This window comes from Sinohyriopsis cumingii, chromosome 12 (genome assembly GCF_028554795.1).
Source record: "Sinohyriopsis cumingii isolate HCF-2022 chromosome 12, ASM2855479v2, whole genome shotgun sequence".
In the NCBI taxonomy this organism is placed as follows: domain Eukaryota; kingdom Metazoa; phylum Mollusca; class Bivalvia; order Unionida; family Unionidae; genus Sinohyriopsis; species Sinohyriopsis cumingii.
The window spans coordinates 48,427,754-48,441,219 of record NC_142972.1 but is presented as its reverse complement, the minus strand read 5'-3'; the positions used below and the strand labels follow the sequence as shown (position 1 = coordinate 48,441,219).

The window sequence follows — 13,466 nt, the reverse complement described above, 5'->3', positions numbered from 1 at the left end:
TACGTTACCTTATGAACAATGCTGTACATTCAAAGTGCCCAGATTAGTTTTGTTTAGCTAGGGATAATGTGACTGTTTATCTGAGCAGACACGAATGAATTTAAACTGACCAGTAGCTACAAACAAAGAAGCGTATTTCATGAAAAATATATGATCCTACAACAACTGCTTCATGCTGAACGTGAATAAAATCTATGAAATTTCACAAAATTAGAAATACACAAATCAGAATATTATATTGATATTAATTAGTAACTATACATTTTACTAGTTAAGTCCTTATGATTTGACAATGTACTGAATCCGATTAGGAAGAAAATTGAAACGGTGTTCAGTCTTATTGCTTTCTCTCTTACGAGACATCCTATTCTGACAGACACACTCAGCCTAGGTGACTGCGATGTACATTGTGAAATGCACGATTGATCTAAAATCGTCTACAACAAGAAGCTAATATTTAATTTGTCTTCTTCTGCCGTGTGTAACTGTTTTCTGCTACTGTTTTAACTTGCTCCATGTTATTTAAATTCTGTAACTTTCTAAATGTCTCTCATTGACATATTTTCTCCTGATCGTGATCACATAATTTGTTTGGTCGTCATGTTGTTCCTGAAGACCTCTCTGCTTCTCTCTAAAGAGAATCATACACATCTCGCAAACATATCTTTCGGACATAATACAGGAAATGCTTTGTATACATTGACTAGTTATCAATTATTATTATGTTATAAAAGCAAGCACATGTATCATGTTCATAAAGAATTAACTGACATGTTAATAGACTTGGCAATACGGTAGTTGCTTATATATAACGTGTACCCATCGGCGTGCAACCGAAATATGGACATGGATTTAATTCTCTATCTTCACCGTAGACTCGGGGTCCACGTTGTTCCTTCTCTTTGTGATTTGAAGCGAACAGGGCACACAATGATATGCCCTTGTTTGATGTGGAGGCCGATACTAATTTACCTGCAGTTTCGTTTACCTTTCATATATATAGAAAATAATGTAATTTGCCTGTAATTTTGGGCACACTTGTAGACAATCTGTATGAACTTTCATAAATCAGTTGCCTTCAATAAAATACATTGTCATGATTGCACAATACTGGTGCGATGATGACAAATCGAGAATATTCGCACTACTGTAATGCGGAATGAGAAAACTCATAAATAGATTGAAAGAAATGTAGACGTATCGCATTTACCTATGTAATAGTATATGGACACAAAACCACATCCTGCCTTCCACTACTCGCGAAAATGTATAGATATCATATAACATTTTTATTCCTTACCCGTGAACAGACTAAATGACAATAATTTATAGCGACATAGGTCGCTGTGTACATTTATTTTGTTGCATTTTATTGCACATTTCAGTCCTGCCAATAGCTTTTCTTATTCCATTAACTAAACTTGGTTGTTTGTTCCTGATGGTGATTAGTTCTTTGTTTCGTTATAGACCATACACTTGGAGCAGTTCGTTCATATGCACAGGGGTTAGGGTTTGAGTTAGGATCAGGGTTATATATATATATATATATATATATATATATATATATATATATATATATATATATATATATATATATATATATATATATATATATATATATATATATATATATATAATCAATACTAAATATTAAATATGCCTAGCAATCTCCTGTAGAGTCTGGGGATGACACTTTTCATTCTATTTGGTGTAAATTTATAATTCTCTGTCTTTGTCTCTGTGTCTGTCTGTCTGTCTCTCTATATATGTATGTATGTATGTATGTATGTATGTATGTACGTGTGTGCGTGTGTCAGCAGCGAATCCTTTGTGACTCATCGTACTGTCTTGTCCTCTGGCAACTGAATACATTCATCTCGCTGATCACTTTATTTCTAATCAATTACATACAGGTAGTTTTTTGATGACTTGTCGTTAAAGCGTAATACATACATACTACATTTACCGTCTGTCTATACCGTGATACATGCAAAAGGCACTTATATTCTGTCTAAATCGTTATACATACACACTACATTCACAGTCTGTCTTAACCTTAATACATACATAAAACATTTATTGGAAGAAACGAACAAAATGTAGATGAGTTGCACGAAAAGGAGGTAAGAAGTTCATTGACTCTGAGATCAAAGAGTAAAAAGGTCAGGGCCAAGTTACTAAATAAATAATTAAAATGAATTTCGCACAAAATGTTAGTTACTGACCACGTACCTTGACCAAAGTGTTTGCACTTAATGAATAGAAGAAGCTGAATCATATTTAATCCTTGTGACTAAAATACATTAGGATTTTTCAGAAACGTATATTCTAGGACAGTGGGGTCTAACTGCAGTCTCATGGGCCACGTGTGATCCGCAGGAATCTTTTGTGTGGCCAGCGCTCATTGAAACAGTAGTTCTATAATGATAATCAAATCAACAAGAATCGCCCACGAACATTTTAAATGTGCACTATGACCTCGTTGGTCGCATTATATTCACAAGTTCAGCATATACAAATATCTTTTTGAAGGTTTAAAAATTATTACATATATTAAAAGTACAATAAGTACATAAAAATAACATTATTTTGTTTTTCTGCACCCATCATGTGAACCTGCCAGTTATGGAAGAGCATATAATGAATTGTAGATAGTTACGTTCATTCTTTACTGTACCACCTCTACCTTAAATAGAAAAAGTATTTTTTGTTTTAATTAATCCTTTGTGTTAGTTTTCACGACAATCTCTCTTAATGGTCAGCTTTGGAAATGGCTGTTACAACATACGTCTTTAAACTGATCTAATTCATTTCTCTTTCTTCTCAAAGTCTACAGTGAAAATGTCAGTCATTCATGTGATTCTGTGTGCGAATTTTGTCTCATGGTATTTCCCTCTGGAGACGCCTTCATGCATCATCGTATCGTTAAAGGTGTATACATTGAGGCAAGCTATTTCCTTTGGGTTGCATCCCATGTCGGTTAACGGAATGGTAGTTATGGAAAGTCTGGCTCTTGCCATACCGATGCAATACACTACTAAATCAGCCTCAACTTCATTAAGATGATCATGGTGTGCATCTAAATCACAGCCATCACTGTCATATTCAAATCATCATCTTCCGTCTGATTAGCCAGTAAACTATTGAGGAAAGAAAAATATGGTGTTTCTAAATATGGGATCGAAAATTCATATAGTTACTGCATCGTATGTGTGCAAGCCATGTTTAAGGTTAAACTCTGTTAAGGGAAAACTTCGAGAGAAAAAAATGTTTAAAACAGCGATAGGAATTGATATATTTGATTTCTTTCATTTATGCAAGATAAAAGCCGAAATATGATTAGATCCGTCAGTTCGCATTTTATTGAATCGACTAGAATCGTGGCAACAATGTGGTCTCAACAATTTGGAATTAACCCGATACACCCTCCTGGATGTCGTAAGAAGTGGCCAGTGACGACAACGTGGTTGCCATTGGTTTTGTCCTATGCAGTGTGTAAAGGAAGAAAAATTAACAAGTTCATCTCTTTTTCATATGCCTGTGTATTATTTTCTGGATAAACGGAAACAGTGATATTGCTACAATGAATAAATTTAAGCTAATTATACATGTTTGGACTCTTCTCCTCCCAGTGTGCCCTCAGGCAGTGTTATGGGTATGAAATATACACAATTATAGGATATTACAAGTTTAAAATATAGAAAAACTTAAACTTACACGTAAACATACAGAAATAAGTAAAGAGCAAAATAGCACCGATTTAAATATAAACAATCTAATAAAAAGTAAATTAAATTAATTGTAAAATGCTTCTGGAGCATCTGATAAAACGGTACCTACACCGGCTTCCCCATACTGGTGTCACAAGATTTGGGACACTTTTACCCGTTAACCTGTGAACACTGTCAGACTGACCTGTTCAAGTTGTAGAAGTTATCAGTCACCGTTGTCGAAATGCTCAAAGAACATGTATCATCCTACACAATAATGCTTTATTTTACATCAAACTCAAATATGCATGTGATACTATAATAGTTAAAACTAATTGTCCTATGAATTACACAGAATAATGCCATATATTACTTCTATTCACATAGAGTTCATCTTCAATCCTTATTATCTTTTTCCCCGACATCAAATGTCATTTCTGTATTTTTGTAGTATTATTTCAACCTCCACAACCTCTACTTTTCATTTTTGTGTAATGAAAATGAGGGGACTGTGATCACTGAATACAGCAACCAGAGAAAGAAATAAACTAATATATTCTTCAAAATGTTCCAAAGACAACGTCAAAGACAAACATTCCTTTTTAATACACGTACTTGATCTACATTTGTATCTTCTTGGATCAATACTCCTCCAACTCCTACATCTCATGCATCAACAGACTTTGTAAATAATTGAAATTTTATGCTGAAAGAACTGGTACACTTTTAAGCATTGCTTTTTATTTTTCAAAACAAATTCCAAACCAATGAAACTTAAATTTCCTAACCTTGACCTAGGCAATTATGGAAAAAAACAGCAATATTTCTGACAATAACCATCCATACCCAAAACTCGCATAAGTTTCTTTTAACAGGCACTGGGAACTAAGACGATCTTGACCATAACTTCTATATATTTAACTTAACGTTGTCCCACAATATGTCCTAAGAATGTGAAATAAACCTGGCAATACTCACTTGTACATAAATTATCCGATTTTCTTCACCGAGTTAATAAAAATGAAATTCTGAATGGTTTCCATGTGATCTTCCAAGATGTTGTGGATAATGACATCGTCGATGTATGCATTCTAATTATCTAGAACAGATATTAACATTCATTAGACACTGGAATGGTGCCAGATAATTGTTTTGTTCCAAAGAACATCACTTCATACTGATAAAGCAAGCCCATCTAGAGTTGCAAATGGCTAAATATCTTTTGCTCCTTCAGTGAGTGGAATTTGCCAGATTCCTTGAAAAAGTAAATCTTTGTTAATATTTGACATTTCTAATGTGTTAATGCAGTCATCCATTCATGGCTTTGGAAATGAGTCTATCTTAGTTACACTGCTGATTTCATTTTAGTCAGTACACATGTGGAAAGTAAATGTATTATCTGGTTTAGAATCCACAATATCGATGTCCTGATAGAGGAGTATACATCTTGATATATTTTATTTATTCGTGTTGGAACATCAGGAAACACATGTTCATAATCATGTAATAATTGTTCTAGTTCACTCCTTTCCTATTATTCTAGATATGAAAGTTTTTCTTCCGGATTGTTTAATATATCTGAATTCCTAATGTTTTATAAACTAAAGTCACTAGACATATTGCATTCCATCATGGCATCGTTTGCATTCTCAATGTGTAGGATAAATACAACTAAACTGACAGAATCATTAACTGTTGTATCTCTATGAAAATACTCCTTTAATATACCAAACAAATCTTTGTTTCTGCCATCCAGGGCTCTTAATGATATAATTGAAGTCATCTACTTTCTTTTGAAAAGTAAAGCAGGGTTCCTTCAATCTTTAAAAGAATATAAATCCATGACTTTTCCAATTTTACAAGACCTCTTTACCAATTTCAAGAGTACCTCGTATGCAAATGTATGACCTCTAATAGTGACCTAACATGTAAATTTAACATAAAAACATTTTACATTTGGCTTTTGGACATACTTCATCCAATCAGATAGATCATTCTCTTTTGAATGCCTTGAGTACAATGATTTTGAATGGTGGTAAAATCCCTGGATATAGTGTTACTTAAGTTTAAGGGGAACCTAATCTAACAAAATCCATTGAAGAAATTAGGTTGGTAAAACTTTTGTCTGCAAATAAATGTGACCGGATAACGCAAAATAACCAAATTCCATGACTTTTCCAAAACTTTGAATGACTTATAAAAATTTCATAACTTTTCAAGGCCCTTTTAGTGCTTTTCTGTAATTTACAAACTTGTCCAGGATTTCCATAACTACAGGAACCCTGGTATAAGGACCATACTACTTAGCCAGAAGATGATATTGAGGTATTGGTAAGACAGCCAGAACTTCAAAAACCAGGCTTGAAGGTCCCTGTTTAATTTTGTCACAGCTAAATTAAATTTTTTATTGAGTAAAGTGAAAGTTAATTCTTACTACTTAACAAGTGTTAATAACTTAAATTTGAAATAAGAAAGTCAAGAAGATTAATCTTGGAATCTTCATTTGAAAGAAGTTTCTATTTTAATAACTGGTTCTCGTACAGTATGTCTAAATACCAGTTCAAAAGATCTAAAACCCAATGATTCTTAAAAAGAATGCCTAGCAGCAAATAATAGAAAATGAACACCATCATCCCAATCCCTTCCTTTATTAAAGTAATAAGACTGAGTACTGTTCTTCAAAACTTAATGAAATCTTTCCATATGCCTTAGACTTTCTGGGTGATAGGCAGAAAAATTTAAACTGTTGGATATCTAATTCATGCATAAGTTGTCGGAAATATCCAAACATAAAATCTGACCCCTTGATCAGACCGACAGACTTCGGGAGGCAAACAAATGCTAAGAAAATTACCAAAACTTTTATAATAGTTTTTGCTTTAACATTATTTAAAGGAATAGCATATGGAAATCTTGTGGATGCACCCATTATGGTGAACAAATATTGGTTGCCTGTCCTGACATCAGGTAAGAAATTGACAGCTTACCATTTCTCTTCTAAATGGTTTGTCAAATGGTCAAATGCAGGAATAGGTTGCAGATGTGCCTTAGGTATTTTCTGATTGGGGCTTCATAACATTTGACAAATGTGACAAGATCTATGGCATTTATAAACATCTTTTTCAATTTTCAGCCAATACAAATGGTTCAAGTTCTTGTGACAAGTCTTACTGGCAGATAAATGACAGCTTAGAATTGTTATGAGCTCGACTGAATTTCCTGTCTATACAACTTTGGAACAACAATTTGATTGCTCACTGACCACTCATCACCAGCAGATACGTCTCCATTTTCTCATAATGACCCCATTTTTCACAAAGTAATGAACTGGTACGTGTGTTGCTTCAATTTCTGAGACCCAGTCTTTTGTCGCATCTGATGAATAGTACTTGGGGCCTATAACTTATATTAAATGTATTTCATGCTTATAAAGTACCTGTTACTTTCTTCTAAGACATCATGTAAATGTAGTTAGAAAATGGCTTGTGGCTTTATTATTCTGTGAAGAAACTAACTTGTTTATGACTCTCTGTCTTCTGAGTGATTAAGTCATTTAAATTATGGAATTTACTTGATTCATTGTTCCAATGCAGATTTATGGATTCATTTGATTTTAAATGATACAAAATGTAGTTTCCAGTTTGAAACTTGCGGAACAAAAGCATCTCATAATTGTTTGGAAATGTTCTTTATGTATATATATAAAATATAGATCCATATTCTTAGAATTTATTTTCTTATATAATGAGGCTATTGCAACCTTGTATCATTGATTATATAAACACTGTAGATAGATTGCAAGGAATGTATACACATGCTGAACTATATTATTGTAAGTTACTTGGTGCAAGTTTACTTTCAAGGTTTTCATCCAGCCCAAATTCTTTTTCTCTCTCGCTCGAAATTTCTGCGTATTATGTTCCTTATGCATGTGCGGAGGAGGAAACAAAAATAAAGGATTGCGATGAAATTGTGTATCATGTTAAATTTATTTAGAAAATGGGGATTATTATTACTTTTTATCGTTATTTTCATACGTCACTAATGATTAATGAGTGGAAATTCATCATTGATATATATATATATATATATATATATATATATATATATATATATATATATATATATATATATATATATATATATATATATATATATATATATATATATATATATATATATATATTATAGGGCCAAATATATTTAATATATTTCTTTCAATTAAAATAAATACGAATAATATCGATAAACTAAAACACATATGTCCAAAATCAAAAGATAAACGTCTACAACAATTTAGGCCATATAAATATAAACATATTTATTTTGAGAACGATCGGAAAGATGACTCAGCAGCTTGGAGTTCATGCAGGTATGACAAAATGTAATATCGTTTAAATTTTATTTGTTTTCGGCTATACCCTATTATACCGGTTGCGGTAAATTACATATACAAATTGTCCAAATTAAAAGGTGGGGGTGTGTGAAGGCTTAGCGAATGTATAACATTGTGTAGATATATATAATTTTATACAATTAGATAAGTTTAATTTGTTCTATGCTCCTTACAGGCCACCTCATTTCCGAGCGTTAATGCTCTGGGAAACCAGCTGACTGTAATATTCCATTACCCGCAGCAAACTAACTCGAATGCTATTTTAATATTGACGCCCAACAATACCGTAAAGTGGTATAATCTCGTGTCGCTAGAGTCAGGGAGTATTCGTTCTGTAAGAAATTGACATTTCACAGCGCCATCTGTTGTCATAGTGAGGCATTATTTCATGACAACTTCCTTGATGCTAACTTGCAACATGCTTGATGCTACATTACAATCATGATTTTGCAAGATGCAATTTTTCATAAAGCATGGACTAGGAGAAAATGTTGAAGTTACGGTGTTGTAAGGCAAAATTTGTAAAATGCAGAACAAAAGCAACAGGTGTAACGTTCTAATTTACGATATAGCAAGTTTATAATTAGAATAGTAAAAACTTGTAATAACTGACATAACATTTGCCATTAGACAAACTACGGAATGAATTCAGCGTTTGGCAAAAAGCGAGATACGATGATTCAGAAGGAAAGTAGATCTAAACACTTGCAACTAGCCCTTTACAGTTTGCATCAATGAAGAATAAAATATTCATGGATGGAATTATGAATGTAGTACTTGCAATCAGCCATTTACAATAATGCAGAAGGAAAGTAGCATTTGCAAACTGCCACGTACAGTTTGCACATATGAAGAATACAATATACATGGATAGAATTATGAAAGTAGCACTTGCGATCAGTCATTCACAATAATGCATCGAAGTAAAATAGAAAATACAAGCATGTAATTATGGAGGTAATCCCCCTCCATAGGATTTCAATGTTAACGTTGTTGTTGGTCACATCAACAGTGCTGCCTTCTCCTCCAGATATTGTCTCGCTATTCACAAAAGAGACAAACTATATTCAGATGAAACAAACGGACACCGAACAGTACACAAGTAGGTTTTATCTATCTTAAGCACTTTGGACTGGAACTGAATCTTTGTTAAAGTCAAGATTATAAAACAGGCAAACAAGTCAAACTATCACAAACACGATTTTTAATTTACAAACTTTACACGAATAGGTAATAGTATCTAATACTGTACGGCTCTTTTGGAATGTTAACATATGCCTTGTGTAGATTTGCCAAGAACCTGCTACAAACCAATTAGCATTATTTTCAAAAAGTTGTGTAGCAACCTCCACTACCATATATCATGGCAAGCGGCAACGAGCTATCGAATTTAGAAAAGCATTTACAAGGATGTATCGAAAATCGAATTTTAATGAGCAATCTGTAGAAAAATTAGTGTGTTTGATTTATTTACGTAGAACATTTTCGATAGCTAACATATATTTGTATACATAATGTAAATTTCATTTTGGTCAGCGTCTATTGGTATTATTATTAATGTGTCATATTTGTTTCCCCATCCATGATCCAAAACAGAAATCGCTAAATAAAAACTAGAACCAATGTTGCATCTGTTCATGGACGTAAACTTAGACTTAGAAGTTCGAGGCTGTCAGTGTTACATTGAAAGCTTTCATCTTGGAACGATCTTAATTAGGATTGATGATGAGGCCCATAATAACATTATGTGATGACTGTTCTGACGTCATGTGACACAAGTCCAAAGATGATACCAGTAGATGCATATCATCTTTATAACTGAATTTTTCTTCCGAATGGAAGGATACACTTTTGTATTCATATATTTTCGTTCTAGTTTTCAAACCGTCCTATTTGGCAACATATTAGTCCATCTCGGTGACACGTCGATCAGTGCATAATTTTTCAACAGTACCGGAGCTGTCATGACATCCAGTTTAGAAACAGTCAATAGTCTAAATATCGTTCTGTTACAAAGGAACATCGTCCTTCATGTTAGGTATATATTTAAAAGCGAGGTTCCACTAAAGTCACTGAGCTAGAAAAACTTTGGTGTGTCTGAAAACATGACATTTTCAAATTATTTGCTTCCATAAATTGATTACAATGAATAATGTGTAAAACTGTACTGTAGTATATACATAAAAGGTTAAAATAATTGTTTCTGATGGTTGGGGGTGAGTGATATCATTCGGACAGCACTAAGATACTTTCTCTTTATCGAAATCTATATACAATGGAGGGGTATGCTTGATGAGACATTTTAATCATGTCTACATATGTTATAAACAGATAAATTAGGATGAAAATTTTCAGCTTTACAAAATACCCTGCCAATTATTTTCCACGATCGTCCTTTCCCTTTTTTGCTGAAGCGAATAGCTGACACATGATATACTGCAGAATTATATATATCAACACTGGACAAATACATGGGTTGGTGAATAGATCTACAGGTAGTGTTTAAATTCGTATGGTTAGCGATTGCGTGTATGAGCTCTTTTGTGTGGGCAATTTGACTGATTTACTGATGCCTACAACTTAATTTTTCCTTTCTGCTACGCAGCTTATATAATGTGTGCGTAACCTATTCACTAGGATCCTTATATACACTTCAGATTGTTGCTGTGTCTGTTACACTGGACCGTTTTAAAAAAATACCGTCTGGGTAAGGTATGTAAATTTATATAATTAAATATACATACAGATGCATATATCATTTGGCAATTTTCCCATATTTCCGTGAGCAGTGGAAATTTCATTACGTCCATTTCGATATGACGCTTGATATGAAACTTGGAAAGAAGACGATTCGATTTTACTCTAAAATAGTTTGATTGAAAAATCAATAACTCAGTCTTTACTTGGTTTAATGCAGCAAACATTAATGATGATATTCTATATTTCATGCGAATAATGTAAATCAGCTTAGGCTTGAATAGGTTCTCACACTTTTAAGGGCACGCTCACCTAGGTTTATTCACTGCAGCATGGTTTTCCAACAATATCCCGCTCATGATTTTGAATTATGTCTTCCACATGTGGATGGAGCTGACTTTACACATCGTTCTTGAGGGTGTTAATACTATGTGAAGTATAAAGTAACATACTCTTCCAAATCAAGCAAATAAGATGAAAACGTCACTGACGGGGTCACCTTCAAATTACAAATGTATATACTTACAATCAAATAATAAAATAAATGTTTTCCTAATGTCACACTTTGAGGTGAGGTGATCTAACATGTCCTTCCAACCATTGCTACATACCTATATATTACAGTGGCCTTACGCTTCATAACTGTAGTGAGTATCTCTACTCACTGACTGGTCTTACTGAATATCCTTTTACATTTAAGGACGTTGACATTTTAGCAAGTTATACAATGTCATTTCAACAACGTGCTGGCCTGATAAGAGTGTATCATTCTGTGGTTAAATTTTATTCCAGTCTGTTTCGGGTACTACCCATTTCTGTACTAGTCTATCGTCCTTATGTGCGATTTTTTTAGTGCAAATAAAAATAAAATTCCAACCATGCAATCAGCTGCATCTAGAGCCCGATGACACTTTTTATAACATTCTGTCAAGACCTTATTTTCTAAATAATAAATCGTAATATTAATCTCTGGAATATATATATATATATATATATATATATATATATATATATATATATATATATATATATATATATATATATATATATATATATAAAATGTTAATATGTAAACATATCTGTTTATTACCGATATAATTTGAGAGATATTATGTATTTATTTATTTTTTATTATTCTTGGGAATTGCCAAGACATGTTACTTTCTCGTGAAAGAATTTCACTGGCCAGGGGTTTTGTCTCTCATGTAACAAGTGTTAGAGAATGGCAACGAAAATAGATCACCGACCCGTTCCTTGGGGAATACACTTCTTATCGATGAATCATTCCGCCGTGTCGCGATTGATTTAATCGGCCCAATGAAATCCGTGTCTTCACAAGGAAATCGATATGTACTTTTTTCCGTCGCATTTGGCAATCGGAAGCCTTCCGCGGCTAAAAACATCTACTCCCTATCGGGAAAAGAATGCTATCGAATCTTGTTCTGTATATCACAGTACGAGTGGTGTTTGTATGGGCGGAAGTTTATATTGGTGACCAAACATCGGTCACACGCATATTGCACAAGCGAAGCTATCGAATGGAAGCCTGATGAATTTGGTTGTTGTTCTTACAATAGTACCAAATGGAAATCAAATACGTCAAGGGCACTGAGAACGTGAATACAGATTTCATCAGTAGTAGAGCCGAAACTGATACGTTAGATCGGTAGAATTATCGAATATGGTGTTGTATATTCGTGTATTTGTTAGTGTGTAGCTTCGTCATTTTGTTCATATCGCGTGTAAAGATACATATTCTTACTTCAGAGCAAATTCTATGTTAATAAAATCCCAATTGCATTCTCAAGCGTGGGGTGTCATGTTGTAATGAAAATTTGCTGAAGCTTCATGTACACATATCGTCTTATAAGTAATTCGTAATTAAGAGCACCTTGGATAATATCAATACATATTATGAAAGATTACGACTATAGACCCGGATATAGTCAACAAAACTCCTGCCAGTTGTTTGAACATTACGCAACGACCCGTTCACGGTCAATTCGACGGGAATTCTACCACCAGGCCAACCAGGTAGAGACTCTTGTTTGTTTTGTAATCACTCAGTGATGCCACGACCGGCTTGTAGCAAGTTCGCGATTTTGGGGACCGGAAGCCCAAGAGAACAAGTATATGATGAATTACCCCATGGCAGTTTTCAAAGAGACCAGAAGATATCCAATCAAATCATAGAGAAGCAAATCTAGGACGGTGTCTCAATAAATAACCACTTATGTTGGGACCAAATCCATTTTTCAATCAGTATATGTGTGACCTTCACAAAGGTGGATCGTTTGGAATTTGAGGGGCATTCGTCTATACTCCGCATAGCCGAATTTGCGCACTCGTTAAAATGTGGGAAGGAATTCCAGTGAAATTTTAAGTCTGGATTGGCGGAGTATGCTTCTCGAGGAAGCTTTCCGGGTGGGTATTAGAGTCGACATCCGAGGATCGGAAAGAGGGAAGTCGTGTGGTGAGCTCTTGCTAGGAGCTATTGTGACCGCAACAGTTTGTGTGGTTGAGCAGCGTCGGAAGGTGCACGTGATAGAGAGTACCCGAAGTGTCATAAGGACGGATTCAGAAGTGCCAGAAGAGCACCTAGTCAAGAAGACCGAAAGTACCAAAAGAAAAACAAGAGGCGGACAAATGAGTAACAGAGACAA

At 34.0% G+C, this 13,466-nt stretch overlaps 1 protein-coding gene across 3 annotated transcripts in view; it reads left to right on the top strand.

Moving 5' to 3' along the window:
- The first annotated feature begins 10,673 nt into the window (after positions 1-10,673).
- Positions 10,674-13,466, top strand: part of LOC149786407 (uncharacterized) — a 144,192-nt gene continuing 141,399 nt past the window's right edge. For all 3 annotated transcript variants that reach the window (XM_089976829.1, XM_089976830.1, XM_089976828.1), the window contains exon 1: positions 10,674-10,818. The gene's annotated coding sequence lies outside the window, so the exon portion shown is untranslated. The remainder of the gene's footprint in view (positions 10,819-13,466) is intronic.